We start from the raw sequence: 10,606 nt of genomic DNA, 5'->3' as shown, positions 1-10,606 counted from the left end.
TTCCCATGGCTGTTGCACGTACCTGTGTCAGTAGGTGTACAGCTGTTGTATGCATCCGTGTGTGTATTTGTGTGTGTGTGTGTGTAGCTCCTCAGCAGCTGTTGCTTGTAGCTGTGTGGTTCCTAGAAGCTGTTGTATTTTCATGTGGGTGACTTAATCCTGAGAAGCTGTAGCCTCTGTGTGTGATTCCCCAGCAGCTGTTGTTTGTGTGTATTCCCGGGAAGCTGTTGTGTGTTGTTTGTAGCTCCCGAGCAGCTGTTGTGGGGAATTGTGTCTGTGTGTGTGTGTTTGTGCGTGTGTGTGCAGTTCCCAGCAGCTGTTGCATGCGTGTGCTCATGTCTCCGGTGGAGGCCCACCCCTTTCCGCCTGCACCGGAGCAGTGGCTGTGCAGGCGAGGAGAGCTCGGAACTGGCTCCATGGGAGAGGGTCCTTTGCCTGTCAGAGCCTTCCCAGCCGGGAGAAGCAGTGCCGCCGGCTCTGGTCCCTGAGCCCTATCAGCCGAGCCTGTGGCGAATTAATCACTTGCGTTTTAAATGCCAATACAGCCCTTTCTGCCTTCTTCCCCCAGTGATGCGGATGCGGCGAAGGCAGCAAATCCTCCGGCTGTGCGTGCCCTCCCTGGACTGCTGCTCCATCCCCGCCTGTCGTGCTCGCGCGTGTGCATGGCTGGGAGCGCTGCCTAGGTGCGGCCGGGAATGAGCCAGCTGCGGGGCAGGGAACGCTACAGCTCCGAGGGGTGACACCAGTGGGGGACACCCCCCCGCACAAACACATCTGCAGGGCTGCAAGTTGCTCGAGGACCGGGGTCTTTTGTGCCTCCGCTTCGTCTCTGTCATGCCCCGTATGGAAGCTGGGAGCAGTCACCCCTCCAGAAGCAGGTACGAGTATATGTGTGTGTGTGTGTGTGTGTGTGTGTGTGTGTGTGTGTGACACGTTTTTGTGTGCAGTCCTTGTGCTGCTGCCTCGCGTGTCCTCGGCTCCCGGCTGCCGGCCGTGTTGCCTCTCGGAGAAGCAGCTGAGATTGGAAAAGGGGGAGAAGGGCAGGATGCATGGATTGCCCTTTTCCTCCAGCTTGTGCACGCACTCCCTGGGGGTTGGATGCCTCTGATCCGAGGATGAAGGCGAGGGGTGAGTGCAAAGGAGATGGGGAAGTGGCCCAGGGTGTGTGTGTCTGTGGGGGGGGGGGGGAGATTATGCCTACATGGGGTGATGGGAGGGAGGGAGAGAGGCTTGGAGACGGGTCTCCCTTTCACCGTGTGTGTGTGTGTGTGTGAGTGTGTGCGTGTGTGTGTGTGTGTGTGTGTGTGTGCCCTGCTTAGGATTGGGATGCTGAATATGTTCAGGGCTTGCTGCACACAGCTGGGTTTGACCCGTCTGCATCTATTTGGACCTTGCAAAAGGAGATGATATATGTATGTATATGTACATGTATCTGTGCATAGAGATATGTGTGAATAGATGTGAATATATGATCTGTGTGAGTTCATGTGTGTATCCATGTATAGCTGTAGCTATAGGTGTGTGTATATACCCCCCCACACACATGCACACATGTGCATGTTCAGACAGACAGTCCTCTCTGTGTATCGCCTGCAGTTATGGGACAGAGAAGGAGTCAGTCTCATCCCTCAGCCCCCTGTTCCCTGTCTCTCTGTAAACTTTGCAGGAGAGCCTCTGCGGACAGTGGTCGGTCTGTGTCTGTGTGTCTGTCCGTTGTGTGGTGTGTGGATATTCGCCTGGTTTGCATGCAAGGGAGTGAGTAAATCTCTCCTCTGCTCTTACACTGCTCTGCTGGGAGACTGGCTGGCTGCAGAAAAGTCATTGCGTGGTGTCTGTAGGGTGTGTGAATGTGTCTGTGCTGGTGGTGTGAGCCGGGTGTTTATGTAGGGGCCCAGGACAGCTACTCGAATGCATATGTAAGTGTATATGTATTGCCTGCAGGGTGTCTGCATGCCCGTTTATTCCACCAGAGAAAGCATGCCCACATTTTTATGCATAAGGATCTTCCTGCTTTGGGGCATGGGATGGGGGGGGGGAGGAGAAGCTGAATGAATGAATGGGAGCAAAAGGAGGGGGAAGGAGGAGTGATGGGGGGTGGGGGAGAGAGACGAACAGGCGCATCCTATTCTCATCCCAGGACAGGCAGGAGTGCACAGCTGCCGCTGCTCCCATTCCAGAGCTTGGATCTGGCTGGGGAAAGGCAGCATAAATCAGCTAATACTGCAGGAGGCAGCACATTCGGGAGCTGCTGTGCGTAATGCCCTCTCGCGTGTGTGTGCTGGTGTGCCCCAGCCCTGCACCGTGCATGCAGCACACGCGTGCGTGTCCCGCGTCCGAGTGTGCACAGAGCCGGGCTGGCTGTGCAGAGACACCAAACAGCCTCCCCAGTGCCTGGGGAACAAACAGGGTGTCTGTGATGGGGAGGGAGAGCATCGCTCTTATGCTACGGGCAAATACTGGCACAGGCCCTTTGGCACCCACTCTGGGCTCACACGAACACAGTAGGTGCAAACAAAAGGGGTGTACACGGTGCAGGCCGGACTTAGGAACTGCTCCCCTTCCTTCCCCCTAAAGGCTGCAGAGCAGGACCCTCCTCCCCACTCTGGAGGCACAGAGCTATAAACCAAGCTGTGGAGCAGGGAGAGCATTGCTGAGATTGGAGCGGGGTAAAGATGATGTAGGGAGTGGAGGGGGGCCCCATGCCACTGGAGGGGCCTGGGGACTGGGGAGCCTGGCTGCATTGCATGCTGCGAGCCAAGGAATTTGTCATGCACGGAGAACGGGAGGGAGTGGGAGTGTGTGTAATGTGGGGGAGCTGGGGTGGAGGGGAGGAAGGAGGTTGTGTTGGGGTATGAGGGAATTTCTGGTGAGCCCTACCTTCTCACACCCCCCCCTTCCGGGTCCCCACACATCCCGTCACTCCTGGGTCCCAAGAAGCGCAGCCTGACAGCATCGCTAATGTAATATTCAAAGGAAGCTTCATTTGCATGGAACATGCATTATTAATATATTTAAATACAGCCCCCCTCTCGCCTCCCTGCTCTGTGCAGACCGTACCAGCAGCAGTGAGGAAGGTGCAGGGAGTGGAAGGGTGCCGATGCAGTGCCAGGGGTGAGAAGCAGACACTTTAATCCCACTGATTTCCCCAACCTACCAACCTTCCCCCCACCCCCAACCCCTTCCCCACCTGCCACCCTCCTCATGCCGTTGTTTTCCCTGGGGGGAGATTGGCTTTCAGGGCACCCATCCCACAAAGCATGCAGATTTGTCGGGCATGAAGCAAATTGCCTTCATTGCTCTTCCCCCATCAAAAACTACGACACCAAGGGAAGAACTGTGCATGCATGGCCTTTCCCACTCTGCCCCAGCTCCAGGCAAATGGGTGTTTGGGAATGTGCCGTCTGATCCACTGCACTGGTGCAAAGCTATGCTGTGGAGCAGAAGCCACTCGGAGGATAGGGAGGGCATTTGGGGAAGGGGGGCATACAGAGGTGGAGGTTTTGCTGGGGGGCAGCTTGCAGTTAAAATGGGAAAGGTAACAACTGCAGGGAAGGCAGAGGGAGGGAAGCATAGCTGTGATGATGTCCGCGGTGTTTGTTCTTACCTGGGTCATGTCAGAAGCCAGATGCAGCTCCAGGCAGAGTGCAGCTGCCTCATCTGACCCTGTTGAAGAGTGGTGAAAAGCTCTGCCCACCTGGAAAAAAGCTACTGGTCATATCAGGGCCTGTTGAAACCACCCAGTGCTCTTCTCAGCTGTGTTAGAAAATATCAGCACATTTGCTGAGGAGAGAGACCTGGCTGCTCTCTCCTTCATCCTAAATACTGTGGGTTTTTTTCCCTTGGTCCCCTGTAGGCATGGACCTGGGCTAAGCTGTTTCTTTTATTAGTGTGAGGGAGGGCAAAGGACATGTAGGGAACACCTCTGTCCTCACACTCTTGTGAGCTCATGAGGGCTGCCTTGCTCTGGTAAAGGGATGTGATGTCCCAAAAAACACTTGCAGCCCTTGCCCATGCCTGTGCACCAGAGCAGACAGCAGCAGCTTAGGTGCAGAGCAAATGTGTTCCAGCAAAATATCCCCTTTTCTGGGAACAGAGGTGGTTTTACTTTTCTCCTACATGGAGGAGCAGAGCTGTCCTGAGCAGTGAGGGATCCCAGGCTGCTGGCAGCTATGGGGAAAGCTGGAGTTTGCCTGGTAGCTCTGCAGGCTCTGCTGGTGAGGATTGCCCAGACTGGAGTTACAGCAGGTGCTTGAACACTTCCAAAGGAGCACTGTGTCCCCCAGTGCCTTTCCATGTGGGAAGAGGGTGAGGGAGGACATGGAGTGAGCTACTGAAGGAGAGGCAAGCTGCAGGCATGGGAGCCACCTCTTTTGCCAGGGTAGTGGGGCACTGAAATCCCTTCTGTGGTCTGGAAAGGGAGAATGCAGAACTCAGGGAGCAGACCACGGGGCTGTGACCCACCTCCAGCCCTTTCTCTCTCCTGGGTCAGGATGAGTTTCTCACAGCTGCGAACCAGATGAGTGCTGTATTTAAATCCTCAGATGAGTCAAGCTTGACACTATGGAGGTGACAATGACTGTGGCACTGCTGTTGTGTTTGCTTCAGTGGTGAGCTGGTCTGGCAGCAGTTACAGCCCCACTTTAGCAGCACTGCATTTGTGCCCTGACTCTCCTGTGCTCCCCAGCTGGTGCTGGTTTCGTGCCTTGCTTTGCCCTGACCTCCTCTTTAAGGGTCTCCTGGGTAGTTCAGGGGTACATAGCCATTGCCTGAGATGAACTGCTTTCCTCACTAAATAATTTTCTGTCACTGAGGAGAAATGACCTCATTTTCTCAACATTCATAAGCCAAGAGGAAACCCAGTTCCAGCTGACCAGCTGAGGTACAGAAGGAGGGAAGGGCAGTTGTCACTCTTTCCATGGCATTTTAAGAGGTGGCAAACAAGCTACCAGGAGTCAGGTTGAGGTGAGTGACTTGATGGGTTTTGTCCCTAGATGTTGCCACTTGCAGGGAGTCTTTAAAGGTCTCTAGGTATCACTGGTGTGGGGAGTCTCAGTGGCTACATGGTGCCCTACAGCATAGCATCAGATGCCATGGAGATAGGCATGGGATCAAATCCCCACAGATGAGTCTGTTCTGCTGTTGAAGGTGAAGCCCATTCTGTGCTGACCTGACTGATGTGCTGGGGCTGTTCTTTCTTGTCTGCAATCACCCTGGGGAGCACATCTCCAGCTTTTTCAGCCCTTTAGTACAGAATTTCTTTCCAGGTGATGCTCTGGGGAGCTGATGGTGCAGTATGAATTTCACAGAAATGAGAAGATGTGTCTAGGGGCCAAGAATTTGTGTTCTCTATACATTGACACTCACAAAATGTTAATACCTGTCTGGTTTAGGTAAGCTGTAGGGGAAAGACTGTTTGCAAGAAACTGTGGGTGCTTTTGATTCCTTTGGATGTCTGATAGCAGAGAGATGGAGCAAATACATCCTTGTGAGGAAGGATCATCAGTAACATGACTCAGGGAGGGGAGGTCACAGAGTAGGAGGCAGGATCCCTAGCTCTGCCACAACTGCCCTGTAGAGAGTCCCTTTCTTCCCCTCTGTGGTCCTCAGCTTTCATCTCACTTCTGAATAGCTTTGGTGATAATGTAATCACTATGGAAGGGTCTGTAGATATGAAGACTGGCTCAGTATGATGCATGTGCTACCAGTTGCCTTAAGGCAAGGTGTCATATGTTTGTCTTCATTCTTTCCATGGCTCATAGGCTCAATCTGCAGACCAGATGGGTCAGAGCTGCCTGTGTATTTTTAGGCTACTATAAGGACTCCATGAGCTGCTATCTTTTCTCTGGGAGCATTGGTTTATGCATGAGAACATGTATGTTTGTGAGCAGGGAGAGCACCATTTTCTGCTAGACTTTGTCCTGTCCTCTTGTGTGCACCGGTTACGTGTGCATGCCCGAAGTCTCCATACACATGGCTGTCATTCCTGCCTCGTGGTATTATCCCTGTGTGTGCGTTCCTGTGTGCACTCGTGTGTGATGCAGGTCACTGGGGGTTTATTTGTGGAGTGAACACAGGTTTATGTGTGTGTGCATATGTACCTTTTCCATATCCAGGATCTGATGTCTCTTCTTGAGGTGTGTGAGTATGTAAGAGTTTGTAGTCGTGTCCCTTGCTCAGCTGCAGGACATCTGTCCCACCTGTCCATGTGTCTTCTTCTCCCCACCTCTCATGAACCTTCTTCCTCCTCTCTCTGGGGAGACAGCCTTGAGTTGTATCAGCTGGTGCCACCTGTATGAAGTGAGACAGCTTACCTGACATCCAGAAACTCAAGGACACCTAAAACATCAAGCTTTGAAGCACTAGGGAGATTGAATTCATATTACCTCCAAGGCCTTAGTAAGATCAGTCTGGAAAATCTAGCATACAGACCTGGGTGCTGTGCTAGCTGAAGGAAGGTGATAAATAGGAGGGAGTTCAGAGAAGAGCAATAAAAATTATGAAAGAGCTGAAGATATTTATTTATGAGGAGAGATTAAAAGAACAAAATATGTAGAGCTTGACGAAACGATGATATGTAACAATTTGTGTGTATTGAGGACTGTAAACACCAAGGAAAGGAGGAGATTGGTTAAAGTGGGAAAAAATGGGCAAAGTCAGAGGTATGGAAGAAGCTGAGCAAAGAGGAGAATATTTGTCTCTTGAGGATACATGCAAGCTTCCTGCTGTGAGTCCTCAAGCTGTCTATGAAATAGTGTGGCAGGTTCATGGAGATGCAGCTGCTGGCAGCAAGGAAACATGGTGGTGGGAAGGGGTAGAGGGAACAGGCTACATTCAGCCCTTGGTGGAAGTGGAGTGAGCTGCAAGGCCTCCTCTCTATATGCAGCACTGCCAGGGAAATTCTGTGAGATGTTTGATTGTCTTTCACCTTTTATTGATTCCCTGTCTCGTGGCTGGGAAGAACCCACAGACAGTGCTGTTGAGGGAGAAGAGAGGTGATACAGGAGGAATAAGTAAACAGAGTCTGATGGAGGTGGAGGACATTATTCCCTCTATCCTCTCTGGCTGGAAAGGTAGTCTAGGAAGCAATCTCATAGAAAGTACCTGTAAGTGAAAAGGGGCTTTTCCACAACATCTTTCTAGGACAGTACAAACTGAACCTCCCAAAGCAAGGGGTTGATAGTGGGGTCAGGAGGATCAGACTTCCCTCCTCTGAATTCCTAGTCACAGATGGCCCAGAATTGGGACAACAAGGTCAGAAGGATTAATACCCCTCCCTTTTTTCCTCATTGCAGTCATAGGCCAGGAAAATTGAGCGAGATCATAATAAAAGGATTAGTGTGGAGAGCCTGCCATGAATGGTGTGATAGACAGGTCAGGGAGATGGAAGGGAATTCAAGGGGGTTGGACCTGTTACAGATGGTTTGTTTAAAGAGTTCTGTGTTTATCAACACAGGGAAAGGGGATTTAGAAAAATCTGGAAATAGGCATTGAGGGAGCTAGGGCTCAAGCAGAGATTTTATTCCCAACAAGGATCCATACTGGAATGACTGGTTGAAATGACACCTGACATCCTTCCAGCTTTTGGTCAGGGAAAAAGAAAAATCTTTCTTGGAATGAGCTATGTCGTTTGCTGCCTTGTCCATCCATCTCCAAAATGATCTGATGCACCAAAATGATACTGTTACTCAGAGCTACACTTCCCCATGACTTCTGGGTGAACCTAGCTATGGAAAGCCATAGGAATACAAAAAGGACCTTACCAAGCCAGGTCTGTGATCCTTCCAGTGCAGTATCTCCAGCTGCAGCAGAAAAAAGGAATAGCATATAGGCAGGACAACTGTGTAGCAGCACTTCCTGAACACCCTTTCAGCCTCAGTATATTTGAAAGACCCAGTGCTGGAAGATCTGTTGTGCACTTTTAGTTCTCAGTGGATTTATTTCCTCCCTGAATTTGTCCTGCTGATTTTTGAGGTCAGATAAGTTTTAGCATCCTCAGAATCTCACAGTAGGAAGTGGTGCAGCACACACATGCAGTTTGTCTTGAACCTGTAACTTTCTGGTTTAATTTCCTGACCCTTGATCTTTGAGTGGGAAGAGGCTGTTAACACCTCTCCCCTGCCCTTCCGTTGTCATGTGTGGTGTTATAGACCTGTTTCATTTCACGGTCTCTGTTGTCTCTTTTCCTGTATCTCTTCACCTTTCATCTCTCTGCATCCTTCTTGGCTACAGTGGTGTAGCTTTTAGCAGCAGGACATGGGGCATTGCTGGGTGGGAAGTGACATCACAGCAATGAGCTGCACCAGGTCCCACTCAGGTGAAAATGTTTCAGTCAGCTGCAGTGCCCATACATGGTACAGGAGGAGCTGAACAAGCTGGGCAAAAATTCTGAAACCAGCTGAAGGTGCCTTGGTCATCAAGATAGAAGTGGGCAGGCTCTGAGGAGGCTTGAAAAAGAGGAAGGGGATCTTCCATGATCTTCCCAGGCACAGAAGTGAGGCTGACAGGTTGGTAGTTCCCAGGGTTCTCCTTTCTACCTTTTTAAAGATGGGTACAGTGCTTCCCTTCTCCCAGTCACCTGGAACTTCATTTTACTGCCATGACTTTTTAGATATCATGGCAACTACACTGGGACAATTCTCTCAGGGATGCATCTTGTCAGGGGCCATAGACTTATGTATGTTCAGGTTCCTTGGGTGCCCATGAACCTGAACTTGGAATGGGAAGCACTTTGCTCTCCAAGTCCCCATCCTCCTGTCCATCCACTCAAGAGAAGTGGGAAGAAGTGTTGTTATTGAAGACTGAGGCAAAAAATGTTGTTGAGTACTTTTAGCCTTTTCCTCATCCATTGTTAACAGTTTTCCAGCATTTTTTATGAGATATGTACACCTTCTTTAAGCTTCCTTTTCTGGTTAACATACCTGTAAAAGAAGAATGAAAATGAAATATCAGCCATCTTGTGAGTGATCCAACCTATTCTTCAAAAAGAATAGGTTCAGGAGGGGGAAACAGGCTCATGCCAGGGACCAAAGGGCCCTTGTGGGGTGAACAAATGTTGGAGGGTACAGAGAAAGAAGGTATGTCACTAGTCCTTATGACATTATGACAGAGGAAATTCTGGAATGACATTATGACATTCCTACAGAGGAAAATTGTTCTGAGTAACCTTTGAGTCAAGGGCTGTAGGGGTCTGAGGTGGGTGGTAGGAAGTCTGTTTAGATGCTGCCAGATGTGATGTGGGCCAGGGCAAGCAGCAGGGAGAGTGAGAGACAGCACTGTCAGGAAGGGAAGGAGATGAGCTGAGAGGTCTGCTGTGAAGGGAGGGTGAAGGGGTGGAGGAAGAAAAGTCTGAACAACTTCGTAAGCAGAGATGGTGATGACAATCTCTTTAGCAGGCACTTGTGCCTTGGGATTAGTCAGGTACCCCACTGGATGCTTCTGACAGGGCAAGGAGCTCATCTCCAGCCCCAGCACCCTGTCCCCAGCCTGGTCACACCATGGAGAGTACAGCTGCCTCGCTCTTCCTTACAGACCAGTAAAGGTGGTGGGACATTGTATAACATCATGAATGCACAAAGCTTTTCTACCATTAGTCAAGTATGGAGATGGCAAGGGAGAAGTTATTTTTCTTCCTCCCCTCTCATTTTCTGTCCTTTCTTTCATTTTGTCTCCTCCCCCATGCTGGTTGTAACCTTTCTCCCCTCCCTGTCTGCTCACCTAGCACTAGCTGCATCCTGTGTCTCTGTTTGTTTCCCCTAAATCCACGCAATGGATCAGTGACAGACCCTCACTGTAATTTTTTAAATCGTAGCCCTTTATCTTGAATTGAGCAAGGTCAGGGGAAGCTTCTTAGGGCATCTTTGTATTTTTCTATCTCTGCCTCAGAGCAACTTAAAGGATGGCTCAACAGGATTAGTAGAAAGCACAAGATTGGACAAATGGATTTGGCAGGGGCTGGCTGGTGGGCCTGGGGGAGTGGGAACTTGCTGTGCTGGAAAGTGGAAGAGCTGGGCTCTGCTCAGGGCCTCTGCTGCACCTCTGGGCATGTGAAGGCAGCTGGGCTGATGCTGAGTGCAGCCCTGGGAGAGAGCCCAGCCTGAGGCACTGCTCCTTGCTAAGCAAGGCTAGTTAGCACTGGCGGAGTGCTCCAGGGCCCAGGCACAGGGATATCACTCTGTGCTTCAGGGATCGGTTGTTCTCGGTGCAAGCCCTGCTGCAAAGCCCGGAGGGACACACTGAGAACAGCGGAGCCAGGCTGGAACAGCATGGGTCAGACCTCAGGGACAAGCCAGACTCAGGAAGCCATTTCCTGCACTTGTGGGTCCCTGAGACATGCTTCTCTCCTTGCCCCCATCCTGCTGGGTGCTGCTGGAAGCAAATTAGCAGTCCAGAGGTCCTGTCATTAGGCTCTGCTTCCTTGGCTTAGCTGCTTCTGCTTCTCTCCTCCCCTGTTTTGCCTTATGATTTTGCAAGTGCTTGTATTAGAAGAAAGTGTCATGCTTGCAATTTTTCCTGGCTGATACTCAGTGCATCTCTGACCCTTTGTTGCCCCAGCCCCTCACGGCTGCTGGCAGCACCAGTCCTCCCCTCCTCTACTCAAACCCGTGCT

General features: G+C 51.0%; 1 long non-coding RNA gene across 1 annotated transcript in view; it reads left to right on the top strand.

The window, feature by feature from the left end:
* Window positions 1–344: 344 nt before the first annotated feature.
* LOC139587990 (uncharacterized) overlaps window positions 345–10,606 on the top strand; it is a 49,865-nt gene continuing 39,603 nt past the window's right edge. Inside the window, exon 1 of the long non-coding RNA XR_011678546.1 lies at window positions 345–878. This is a non-coding gene — a long non-coding RNA (uncharacterized lncRNA). The remainder of the gene's footprint in view (window positions 879–10,606) is intronic.

Source organism: Agelaius tricolor, unplaced genomic scaffold (genome assembly GCF_023055355.1).
Source record: "Agelaius tricolor isolate 1412-34295 unplaced genomic scaffold, bAgeTri1.0.p SCAF_3, whole genome shotgun sequence".
Classification (NCBI taxonomy): domain Eukaryota; kingdom Metazoa; phylum Chordata; class Aves; order Passeriformes; family Icteridae; genus Agelaius; species Agelaius tricolor.
The sequence above is the reverse complement of the archived record's forward strand: the minus strand, read 5'-3'. Positions and strand labels throughout refer to the sequence as shown.